The following is an 11068-nucleotide window of genomic DNA, read 5'->3' as shown; positions in this document are numbered from 1 at the left end:
GGTTAGTGCTGTGTGTGTGTGTCAGACAGTGGATAAAGACGGGTTAGTGCTGTGTGTGTGTCAGACAGTGGATAAAGACGGGTTAGTGCTGTGTGTGTGTGTCAGACAGTGGATAAAGACGGGTTAGTGCTGTGTGTGTGTGTCAGACAGTGGATAAAGACGGGTTAGTGCTGTGTGTGTGTGTCAGACAGTGGATAAAGACGGGTTAGTGCTGTGTGTGTGTGTCAGACAGTCAGTGTGAGGTCTCGGTGATTGTGTGACAGTGTGGTGTGTGTGTTGCGTGCCGCTGGGTTCTGTGTAAACTCACAGATGCTCACTCACCAGGGAATATTGTTATCAATGCCGATGATTCGGAATGGTGATCGGAACGGGTTAATGGTGGGTTCACTAATGGAGCCTCCTGCTGCTAGACTCATTGTCTGGTTATCGATGTGACAGCTGTACTCACTACACTCTGTGAAATATGCAGGAACCCGCAGGGACTGGATCGGGACAGGAAAGAGAGAGAGAGAGACGGTCAATACCCCCTCCATCTTCCCCCCCCCCACCCTCCATCCCTCCCCCCTCCCTGACAGTGTGACCACACGGGCTAGGAGCAGGCCCCTCGGCCCATCGATCCTACCCCCTCTCCCACCCCCAGCTGGTCTGATCACCTCCACCCTCACACTGCCCCCTTGAGAACCCCTCACCCTCTCTCCCCGCTGCCTTTTAATTATCCTGAGGGTCCTGCCCCACCATCTCTCAGGGAGAGAATTCCAAACAGTCCCGGCCCCTTGGGGGGGGGGGGGAGTAAAGAGTTTCCCCACCTCTGTCTGAAATGGGGGGGGGCTCCCCTCGTTCTCGCTTCTCCCACAGAGTGGGATCTTCCTCTACATACCCGCACGGCCAGGACCCCTCCACATCTGATACGGTCCCTTCAATCACCTCAAATTCTTCTCACCTCCAGCAGGTACAAGCATTCCTGATCAATACCCCCACCCCCTCACCTCCCCATTAGGCTGGGAGGGGACACAGAGGGAAAGAGAGGGAGAGAGGGAGGGAGGGAGAGGGAGAGAGAGGGGGGAGAGGGAGAGAGAGGGAGAGGGAGAGAGAGGGGGGAGAGGGAGAGAGAGGGAGGGAGGAGAGAGAGACAGAGAAAGGGAGAGAGAGAGAGGGAGAGAGAGAGAGGGAGAGAGGGAGAGAGAGGGGGGAAGAGAGAGAGAGACAGAGAGAGGGAGAGCGAGAGAGAGAGACAGAGAGAGAGGGAGGGGGGGGAGAGTGAGAGAGAGAGGGAGATACAGAGAGAGGAAGAGACACAGAGAGAGGAGGAGACAGAGAGTGAGAGAGAGAGAGTGCGATATTGAGAAGAGAGGGAGAGAGAGAGAGAGAAAGCAAGAGACTGGAGAGGGATAGAGAGTGAGAAAGAGAGAGAGTGATGAGAGACACTGAGCGAGAGAGACATCAAGAGAGAGAGGGTGAGAGGGAGGGAGAGAGAGTGAGAAAGTGTGAGTGTGAGAGAGAGTGAGTGAAAAAATGAGAGACTGAAAGAATGATAGAGAGCAAGAGAGACAGTGAGAAGGAGCAAGACAGAAAGAGAGGAAACTGTGAGAGAGAAACTGAATCAGAGAGAGCAGGAGAGAGAGAAGAGAGAGAAGAGAACATGAGGGAGAGAAGTGAAGGAGAGTGAGAGTGAGAGGGAGAGAGGGTGAGAGTGGGGGTGGAGGGACAGAGAGAGAAGAGAGAGAGCACAAGGGTGAGCAAGAGTGTGAGAGAGAGGGAGAGTGAGCGAGAGAGAGAGAGAGAGAGATCACAAGGGAGAGAGAGAGAGTGAGACAGAGCGACAGAGTGAGTGAGAGAGCGCAGAGTTTCTCTGTGCTGTGGGTGTCAGTGTGAGGAGGGATGGTTATCACTCACCTGCAACCTGGGGAGAGAGCTTAACCAGGTCCCACTGAGTCCGAAACCAACATTAAACCCTGAGAATACAGACAGGAAAACCTCTTAGAGATATCGCTGCGTCCAGCACTGACCTCCCCTCCTCCCCTCCTCCCCTCCTCCCCTCCTCCCCTCCTCCCCTCCTCCCCTCCTCCCCTCCTCCCCTCCACCACTCCTGTTCTGATCTGACATGAAACAGGAGCAGCAGAAGGCCATTTGGCCCCTCCAGTCTGTTCTCAGTCAGATCACGGCTGACCCAGGAAACAAATTCCCCTCCTCTCTGACCAAAAACAGACACCCCTGATTTTAAACCTGTCTCCTTCCCAATGCTGAACTGACCCACAAGAGGAAACATCTTTCCAATGTCCACCTTGCCAAGATTGTTCAGGATCGTCCACATCAATCCAGTCACCCCCCTTCCCCCCCTCACTCCCTAAACTCCAGGGAAAGCAAACCCCATCTTTCCAACCAACACCTCATCAGATGACTCACTCAGTCCGGGTTAATCATCTCGTTAGGCCCCTCTGAGCCATCTCCAATACATTAATGTGAACCCAACAATCAGGAGGCCAAACCTCTACCCAGCATTGGAGCCCTGGTCTGACCAGTGTCCTGTGGAACTGAAGGATGAAGACCACATCTTAATGAAAATGGACAGACCTGCCAATGCATTCAATCAGAAACAAAACCACAAACTGGCTGGAAAAGCTCAGCAGGTCTGGCACTATTTGTGGAGAGAAATCAGAGTGAGTGTTTCAGGCTCGGTGACCCTTCCTCAGTCCTGGATTTTTCCAGCACTTCCTGCCTCTGAGACCCACATTTTAACGTTCAATTTCTCCCACTCAAACACCCAGATCCCTCTGCACCCTGCAGCCATTCCCAAACACCCAGATCCCTCTGCACCCTGCAGCCATTCCCAAACACCCAGATCCCTCTGCACCCTGCAACCATTCCCAAACACCCAGATCCCTCTGCACCCTGCAGCCATTCCCAAACACCCAGATCCCTCTGCACCCTGCAGCCATTCCCAAACACCCAGATCCCTCTGCGCCCTGCAGCCATTCCCAAACACCCAGATCCCTCTGTATCCTGCAGCCATTCCCAAACACCCAGATCCCTCTGTATCCTGCAGCCATTCCCAAACACCCAGATCCCTCTGCACCCTGCAGCCATTCCCAAACACCCAGATCCCTCTGCACCCTGCAGCCATTCCCAAACACCCAGATCCCTCTGCACCCTGCAGCCATTCCCAAACACCCAGATCCCTCTGCGCCCTGCAGCCATTCCCAAACACCCAGATCCCTCTGTATCCTGCAGCCATTCCCAAACACTCAGATCCCTCTGCGCCCTGCAGCCATTCCCAAACACCCAGATCCCTCTGCACCCTGCAGCCATTCCCAAACACCCAGATCCCTCTGTATCCTGCAGCCATTCCCAAACACTCAGATCCCTCTGCGCCCTGCAGCCATTCCCAAACACCCAGATCCCTCTGCACCCTGCAGCCATTCCCAAACACCCAGATCCCTCTGCACCCTGCAGCCATTCTCGGCCTGAACAATCCTGTGCTTCTTCCAATTCCCCTTCCTGATCACATGATCAATTTCACAGTTGCCCACCCGTATCTCAGTCTGACAGTTCCCTTACTCATGAGAAAGTGAGGACTGTAGATGCTGGTGATCAGACTGGAGAGTGTAGTGTTGGAAAAATACAGCAGGTCAGGCCGCATCTGAGGGGCAGGAGAATTGACATCATCATCCGAGGAAAAAGACTTCCACTGTCTACCCTATCTAATCCTCTGATCATCTTGTATGTCTCTATCAAATCTCCTCTTAGCCTTCTTCTTTCCAATGAGAACAGACCCAAGTCTCTCAGCCTTTCCTCAGAAGAGCTTCCCTCCAGACCAGGCAACATCTTGGTAAATCTCCTCTGCACCTTTTCCAATGCTTCCACATCCTTCCTGTAATGGGGTGACCAGAACTGTTCACAATATTCCAAGTGTGGCCGCACCAGCGTTTTGTACAGTTGCAGCATGACATTGCGGCTCCGAAACTCAATCCCTCTCCCAATGAAACCTAACACACCGTATGCCTTCTTAACAGCATTATCCACCTGGGGGGCAACTTTCAGGGATCTATGTACATGGACTCCAAGATCCCTCTGCACATCCACACTACCAAGAATCGTTCCATTGACCCAGTACTCTGCCTTCCTGTTATTCTTCCCAAAGTGAATCACCTCACATTTAGCTGCATTGTACTCCATTTGCCACCTCTCAGCCCAATTCTGCAGTTTATCCAAGTCCCCCTGCAACCTGTAACATTCTTCCAAACTGTCCACTACTCCACCGACTTTAGTGTCATCTGCAAATTTACTAACCCATCCACCTATGCCTGCGTCTTAAGTCATTTATAAAAATGACAAACAGCAGTGGTCCCAAAACAGATCCTTGTGACACACCATGAGTAACCAGACTCCAGGCTGAATATTTTCCATCAATCACCACTCGCTGCCTTCTTTCAGAAAGCCAGTTTCTAATCCAAACTGCTAAATCACCCTCAATCCCATGCCTCTGCATTTTCTCCAACAGCCTACCATGTGGAACCTTATCAAAGGCTTTACTGAAGCCCATGTATACCACGTCAACTACCCTACCCTCATCTACATACTTGGTCACCTTCTCAAAAAAACTCTGAGGTTTGTGAGACACGACCTGCCCTTGACGAAACCATGTTGACTATCTGAAATCAAATTGTTGCTTGCCAGATGATTATAAATCCTTATCTCTTATAATCCAAAGGCCTATAATCGAATAATCCAACTGATGGATCCTGAGCTGCAGAATCCCCCTCCCGATCACAGACCGACTCCCCGACCGAACGGCACATTTCACCTGGATTGAGCTCCCTTTATCAAAGATATGGAAATAAATAGGGAAAGGTTTTGTGAAGGGTAGGTCATGACTCACAAACCTTATTGAGTTCTTTGAGATGGTGACCAAACAGGTGGATGAGGGTAAAGTGGTTGATGTGGTGTATATGGATTTCAGTAAGGCATTTAATAAGGTTCCCCACAGTAGGCTATCGCACAAAATACAGAGGCATGGGATTGAGGGCGATTTAGAGGTTTGGATCAGAAATTGGCTAGCTGAAAGAAGACAGAGGGTGGTGGTTGATGGGAACTGTTCATCCTGGTGTTCAGTTACTAATGGGGTACTGCAAGGACCTGTTTTGGGGCCACTGCTGTTTGTCATTTTTATAAGTGATCTAGATGAGGGTGTAGAAGGATGGGTTAGTAAATTGGCGGATGACACTAAGGTCAGTGGAGTTGTGGACAGTGCCGAAGGATGTTGTAGGTTACAGAGGGACATAGATAAGCTGCAGAGCTGGGCTGAGAGGTGGCAAATGGAGTTTAACGCGGAAAAGTGTGAGGTGATTCACTTTGGAGGGAGTAACAGGAATGCAGAGTACTGGGCTAATGATAAGATTCTTGGTATGTGGATGAACAGAGAGATCTCAGTGTCCATGTACATTGATCCCTGAAAGTTGCCACCCAGGGGTTGTTAAGAAGGCATACAGTGTGTTAGCCATTATTGGGAGAGGCATTGCGTTTCGGAGCCACGAGGTCTAGCTTCAGCTGTACAAATCTCTGGGGGGCCGCACTTGGAATATTGTGTACAGTTCTGGTCACTGCATTATAGGAAGGATGTGGAAGTTTTGGTAAGGGTTCAGAAGAGATTAACCAGGATGTTGCCTGGTCTGGAGGGAAGGTTTTACAAGGAAAGGCTGAGGGAACTGGGGCTGTTTTCGTTAGAGGGAAGAAGGTTGAGAGGTGATTTAGTGAGACATATCAGATAATCAGAGGGTTAGATAGGGTGGACAGGGAGAGCCTTTTCCCTCAGATGGTGATGGCTAACACGAGGGAACATAACTTTAAATTGACGGTGATAGATATAGGACAGATGGCAGAGGTAGTTTCTTTATTCAGAGAGTAGTAAGGGTGTGGAATGCACTGCCTGTAACTGTAGGAGACTCGCCAACTTTAAGGGCATTTAAATGGTTATTGGACAGACATATGGATTATAATGGGATAGTGTAGGTTAGATGGGCTTCAGATTGGTTCCACAGGTCGGCACAACATCGAGGGCTGAAGGGTCTGTACTGCGCTGGAATGTTCTATAAGGGTCTGTACTGCGCTGGAATGTTCTATAGGGTCTGAACTGTACTGGAATGTTCTATAAGGCCCTGTAATGTTCTATAAGGGCAGGAACTGCACTGGAATGTTCTATAAAGGCCTATAATATTCTATAAGGGCCTGTACTGTGCTGTAATGTTCTATAAGGGCCTGTACTGCGCTGTAATGTTCTATAAGGGCCTGTACTGCACTGGAATGTTCTATAAGGGCCTGTACTGTGCTGTAATGTTCTATAACAGCCGGTACTGCGCTGGAATGTTCTATAAGGGCCTGTACTGCGCTGGAATGTTCTATAAGGGCCTGGACTGCACTGGAATGTTCTATCAGGGCCTGTACTGCGCTTGAATGTTCTATAAGGGTCTGTACTGTGTTGGAATGTTCTATAAGGCCCTGTACTGCGCTGGAATGTTCTATAAGGGCCTGTACTGCGCTGGAATGTTCTATAAGGGTCTGTACTGTGCTGTAATGTTCTATAAGGGCCTGTACTGTGTTGGAATGTTCTATAAGGGTCTGTACTGTGTTGGAATGTTCTATAAGGCCCTGTACTGCGCTGGAATGTTCTATAAGGGCCTGTACTGTGTTGGAATGTTCTATAAGGGCCTGTACTGCGCTTGAATGTTCTATAAGGGCCTGTACTGCGCTGGAATGTTCTATAAGGGCCTGTACTGTGTTGGAATGTTCTATAAGGGCCTGTACTGCGCTGGAATGTTCTATAAGGGCCTGTACTGTGTTGGAATGTTCTATAAGGGCCTGTACTGCGCTGGAATGTTCTATAACGGCCTGTACTGCGCTGGAATGTTCTATAAGGGCCTGTACTGCGCTGTAATGTTCTATAACGGCCTGTACTGCACTGGAATGTTCTATAAGGGCCTGTACTGCGCTGTAATGTTCTATAACGGCCTGTACTGCGCTGGAATGTTGTATAAGGGCCTGTACTGTGCTGGAATGTTCTATAAGGGCCTGTACTGTGCTGGAATGTTCTATAACGGCCTGTACTGCGCTGGAATGTTCTATAAGGGTCTGTACTGTGCTGGAATGTTCTATAAGGGGCCTGTACTGCGCTGGAATGTTGTATAAGGGCCTGTACTGCGCTGGAATGTTCTATAAGGGCCTGTACTGTGTTGGAATGTTCTATAACGGCCTGTACTGTGCTGGAATGTTCTATAAGGGGCCTGTACTGTGCTGGAATGTTCTATAAGGGGCCTGTACTGTGCTGGAATGTTCTATAAGGGCCTGTACTGCGCTGGAATGTTCTATAAGGGGCCTGTACTGTGTTGGAATGTTCTATAAGGGCCTGTACTGCGCTGGAATGTTCTATAAGGGTCTGTACTGTGCTGGAATGTTCTATAAGGGTCTGTACTGCGCTGGAATGTTCTATAACGGCCTGTACTGCGCTGGAATGTTCTATAAGGGCCTGTACTGTGCTGGAATGTTCTATAACGGCCTGTACTGCGCTGGAATGTTCTATAAGGGTCTGTACTGCGCTGGAATGTTCTATAACGGCCTGTACTGCGCTGGAATGTTGTATAAGGGCCTGTACTGCGCTGGAATGTTCTATAAGGGCCTGTACTGTGTTGGAATGTTCTATAACGGCCTGTACTGCGCTGGAATGTTCTATAACGGCCTGTACTGCGCTGGAATGTTCTATAAGGGCCTGTACTGCGCTGGAATGTTCTATAAAGGCCTGTACTGAGCTGGAATGTTCTATAAGGGCCTGTACTGCGCTGGAATGTTCTATAAAGGCCTGTACTGGGCTGGAATGTTCTATAAGGGCCTGTACTGGGCTGGAATGTTCTATAAGGGCCTGTACTGCGCTGGAATGTTCTATAAGGCCCTGTACTGCACTGGAATGTTCTATAAGGGCCTGTACTGTGTTGGAATGTTCTATAAGGGCCTGTACTGCGCTGGAATGTTCTATAAGGGCCTGTACTGCGCTGGAATGTTCTATAAAGGCCTGTACTGGGCTGGAATGTTCTATAAGGGCCTGTACTGCGCTGTAATGTTCTATAAGGGCCTGTACTGCGCTGGAATGTTCTATAAGGCCCTGTACTGCGCTGGAATGTTCTATAAGGGCCTGTACTGCGCTGGAATGTTCTATAAGGGCCTGTACTGCGCTGGAATGTTGCATAACGGCCTGTACTGCGCTGGAATGTTGTATAAGGGCCTGTACTGCGCTGGAATGTTCTATAAGAGCCTGAACTGTGTTGGAATGTTGCATAACGGCCTGTACTGCGCTGGAATGTTCTATAAGGGCCTGTACTGCGCTGGAATGTTGCATAACGGCCTGTACTGTGCTGTAATGTTCTATAAGGGCCTGTACTGAGCTGGAATGTTCTATAAGGGCCTGTACTGCGCTGGAATGTTGCATAACGGCCTGTACTGCGCTGGAATGTTGTATAAGGGCCTGTACTGTGCTGGAATGTTCTATAAGAGCCTGAACTGTGCTGGAATGTTCTATAAGGGCCTGTACTGCGCTGGAATGTTCTATAAGGGCCTGTACTGCGCTGGAATGTTGCATAACGGCCTGTACTGCGCTGGAATGTTCTATAACGGCCTGTACTGCGCTGGAATGTTCTCTAAGGGCCTGTACTGTGCTGGAATGTTCTATAAGGGCCTGTACTGCGCTGGAATGTTCTATAAGGGCCTGTACTGCGCTGGAATGTTCTCCAAGGGCCTGTACTGCGCTGGAATGTTCTCCAAGGGCCTGTACTGCGCTGGAATGTTCTCCAAGGGCCTGTACTGCGCTGGAATGTTCTCTAAGGGCCTGTACTGCGCTGGAATGTTCTCTAAGGGCCTGTACTGCGCTGGAATGTTCTATAAGGGCCTGTACTGCGTTGGAATGTTCTCCAAGGGCCTGTACTGTGCTGGAATGTTCTATAAGGCCCTGTACTGTGTTGGAATGTTCTATAAGGGCCTGTACTGTGCTGGAATGTTCTATAAGGGCCTGTACTGTGCTGGAATGTTCTATAAGGGCCTGTACTGCGCTGGAATGTTCTATAAGGGCCTGTACTGCGCTGGAATGTTCTATAAGGCCCTGTACTGAGCTGGAATGTTCTATAAGGGCCTGTACTGTGCTGGAATGTTCTATAAGGGCCTGTACTGCGCTGGAATGTTCTATAAGGGCCTGTACTGCGTTGGAATGTTCTATAAGGGCCTGTACTGTGCTGGAATGTTCTATAAGGGCCTGTACTGCGCTGGAATGTTGCATAACGGCCTGTACTGTGCTGGAATGTTCTATAAGGCCCTGTACTGTGCTGGAATGTTCTATAAGGGCCTGTACTGTGCTGGAATGTTCTCTAAGGGCCTGTACTGCGCTGGAATGTTGTATAAGGGCCTGTACTGCGCTGGAATGTTCTATAAGGGCCTGTACTGCACCGGAATGCTCTATGTTCTAGGTGGGGATCCCACTGCTACACCTTGCCAATCCGTTCAAAAACAAAATACATTCCACGTACTCACTCTCTGTTTTCTGCTGTCCACCTACATCATCCAGAAGCTCTGACACTGCACATCAGCCGTTTACCTGGCACCTTGTTAACCTCCTACTGGAAATCCATGTAGGCCACAGGCTTCCACATTTCCCACAATGCTTCAGCAGCTGTCTCCTGAATCCATGACGCCCAACCCCCTCCTGTCGCCGCACGCCCCCTTCTGTTCCCCCTGGCTTGTCCCCCCTCCCCGCGTCCAACCCCCACTCCCTGCTCCCCCCATTCCCCCCCACTCACCGATGACCAGGTCTGCCTTGGGCCCCTGCAGCCTGTGATAGGGTTTGGAGTAAACTTTGATTCGGATGTTCCTGCGCTCACACGTCTCATCGGGAACACCAGGGTTAGAGTTGACCACACACACATGCCCCTCCTGTCCCGGCGAGGGGTGGGGCCGGGGGTCACAAAGAGAGAGGGGGGGGCCATGGAGAGAGGGCGGGTCACAGAGAGGGGGGGTCACAGAGAGAGGGGGTCACAGGGGGGTCACGGAGAGAGGGGGATCACAGAGAGAGAGAGGGGGATCACAGGGAGAGAGGGGGGTCACAGAGAGAGAGGCGTCACAGAGAGAGGGGGGTCACAGAGAGAGAGGCGTCACAGAGAGAGGGGGTTCACAGAGGGGGGGGTCACAGAGAGAGGGGGTCACAGGGGGGTCACAGAGAGAGGGGGATCACAGAGAGAGAGAGGGGGATCACAGAGAGAGAGAGGGGGGGTCACAGAGAGAGAGGGGGGTCACAGAGAGAGAGGCGTCACAGAGAGAGGGGGTTCACAGAGAGAGGGGGGGTCACAGGGGGGGGTCACAGAGAGATGGGGGTCACGGGGGTGTTGCTGAGATGGGGGGTCACAGGAAGAGAGAGGGGTCACAGAGAGAGGGGGTCACAGAGAGAGAGGGGTCACAGAGAGAGGGGGGTCACAGAGAGAGAGGGGGGTCACAGAGAGAGAGGGGTCACGGGGGTGTTGCAGAGACGGGGGTCATAGAGACGGGGGGTCACAGGAAGAGAGAGGGGTCACAGAGGGGGGGGGTCACAGAGAGAGAGGGGAGTCACGGGGTGTTGCAGAGACGGGGGTCACAGAGACGGGGGGTCACAGGAAGAGAGGGGGGTCACAGAGAGAGAGGGGTCACAGAGAGAGAGGGGGTCACAGAGAGAGGGGGGTCACAGAGAGAGGGGGGTCACAGAGAGAGGGGGTCACAGAGAGAGGGGGTCACAGAGAGAGGGGGTCACAGAGAGAGAGGGGGTCACAGAGAGAGGGGGGGGCACATAGAAAGAGGAGGGTCACAGAGAGAGAGGGTGGTCACAGAGAGAGGGGGTCACAGAGAGGGGGGGTCACAGGGGGGTCACAGAGAGAGGGGGTCACAGAGAGGGGGGTCACAGGGGGGTCACAGAGAGGGGGGGTCACAGGGGGGTCACAGAGAGAGGGGGGGTCACAGAGAGGGGGGGTCACAGGGGGGTCACAGAGAGAGGGGGTCACAGAGAGGGGGGTCA

The 11068-nt window shown here is 51.5% G+C and overlaps 1 long non-coding RNA gene across 1 annotated transcript; it reads right to left on the bottom strand.

Annotated features, from left to right (window-relative positions):
* Positions 1–393: 393 nt before the first annotated feature.
* Positions 394–9933, bottom strand: LOC140474854 (uncharacterized). The gene is made up of 3 exons (XR_011959472.1): positions 9828–9933; positions 1894–1952; positions 394–482 (listed from the first exon to the last, which is right to left on the bottom strand). It is a non-coding gene; the product is annotated as an uncharacterized lncRNA (long non-coding RNA).
* Positions 9934–11068: the final 1135 nt, after the last annotated feature.

The sequence above is a fragment of the Chiloscyllium punctatum genome, unplaced genomic scaffold, assembly GCF_047496795.1.
Source record: "Chiloscyllium punctatum isolate Juve2018m unplaced genomic scaffold, sChiPun1.3 scaffold_1229, whole genome shotgun sequence".
Lineage (NCBI taxonomy): Eukaryota > Metazoa > Chordata > Chondrichthyes > Orectolobiformes > Hemiscylliidae > Chiloscyllium > Chiloscyllium punctatum.
Note: the sequence above shows the minus strand (reverse complement) of the source record. Positions and strands in the feature narration are given on the sequence as shown.